A 510-nucleotide genomic window follows, 5' to 3' on the forward strand; every position below is an offset into this window, starting at 1 on the left:
TGTCTGTGTTATGCACATGCCATCACCATTATGCACCATGTACACATGTTTACAACCTATTTACAAATTTTAAATTAACCGGATTTTACAACCTGTTTACATGTTGGGGGGGAGAATGTGGTTGCGACATAGCAGAGATGTACAACATCATCAAAGATTGAACTGTATGAAAACACACACACACACACACATGTAACATGGCTGTTTGCTTGTTATGTTCTACAGAAGATGATGTAGTCCCAAACAGAATACGTACCTTTGTAGAAGCTTCGGATACTTTGTATGAATCAGCAGTAATGGAGTGAAGCCACAAACCACGAAACAGATTCTACATACATTTCACAACTTCAAGGTTCAAAACTTGACTGCAGCATTTTGTTTCTATTTGAAGTACAATACACACACACACATAGAAAGCATAATTGAAAACAGGTTGCTGCTGTATCTAAACACATACACACACACAGAGAACATGATTTCTATCTTTGACTAATTGAGGTTGAGGTTGCT

Source organism: Cynara cardunculus, assembly GCF_001531365.2.
Source record: "Cynara cardunculus var. scolymus isolate 2C chromosome LG 12, CcrdV1, whole genome shotgun sequence".
In the NCBI taxonomy this organism is placed as follows: domain Eukaryota; kingdom Viridiplantae; phylum Streptophyta; class Magnoliopsida; order Asterales; family Asteraceae; genus Cynara; species Cynara cardunculus.